The sequence below is a fragment of the Bison bison genome, unplaced genomic scaffold (genome assembly GCF_000754665.1).
Source record: "Bison bison bison isolate TAMUID 2011002044 unplaced genomic scaffold, Bison_UMD1.0 scf7180017864366, whole genome shotgun sequence".
Lineage (NCBI taxonomy): Eukaryota > Metazoa > Chordata > Mammalia > Artiodactyla > Bovidae > Bison > Bison bison.
Window position 1 is genome coordinate 4430904 of NW_011494938.1, and position 1013 is coordinate 4431916.

General features: G+C 38.5%; 1 pseudogene; it reads right to left on the reverse strand.

Moving 5' to 3' along the window:
• Positions 1 to 245: 245 nt before the first annotated feature.
• Positions 246 to 617, reverse strand: LOC104999972 (annotated as a pseudogene).
• Positions 618 to 1013: the final 396 nt, after the last annotated feature.

Below are 1013 nucleotides of genomic sequence, written 5' to 3' on the forward strand. Positions count from 1 at the left end.
TATTGGTTCTGCCATATATTGAAATGAATCCGCCACAGGCATATACGTGTTCCCCATCCTGAACCCTCCTCCTCTCTCTCTAGAACTCATCCTTCGGATGTAGTTGCATTTAGTCTTGCGTTGTTCGTTTCTTAATCTTCTGTTCAGTTAAATTGTACATAACTTAATATGAGAATCATATCTTCTGTGTGTGTGTGTGTGTGTGTGTGTGTGTGTGTGTGTTTGAGGTTTCACAACTTTGACGGTCATTGGTTAGTCCTCATCCACATTAACTGTAGGTTTTTTAAAGTAGTGAGAGGTACATGGCTAACCAGTGTATAGAGCTGATGTGACTCTTCATGCTCATTACATTTTCTCATCAAGAGGAGGTGGACATGGTGTGAAACATTGCTTATTCCTTTGGGCCAGACAGCTTTACTAAGACTGGTGTCAGTGTGCACATCTGGAGTTTCCATCTTCTTCATGGCAGATTTCTGGATCCATTTGAGTACCCCAGGAGCACACTTCTTGAAGGCCACTCTCTGGATGCACTTGTGTGTATTGATGGTGTATTCTCTGGTCACTATCTTGTTCATTGCAAGATGGCCCTTCCTGCTCCACTTCTTTGCAAGAGCCATCCTGCTGGGTCCAGGTTAAAAATGCATAGGGGTTCTTTGTATTTCGTGTGTGTCCTACAACAGTTGTGAGCACATAGGTATATATTAGATACCAATAAAAGCCTAGATGTATTTGTAGAAGTCACATAAGAAACATTTCCTAGCAGTAAAGAAATCTTATAATTGCTGAGATCTTAATCTAAGATTGTAATAAAAGTTGGCTTTAGTAAAGTTTAAAAATAAAATAAAATTAAAAAAAAAAAAAGTTGGCTTTAAGCATACAACACCTTCGTAAATAATTTGGCATAAACTACACTGCCTAGACCTTTTTCAAATAAATACAAATTGGAAAGCAGGAGTTGTATGTTTTGGGGCTGCCTACTGCTGTAATATTAACTATTTATGGTATAATGGCAG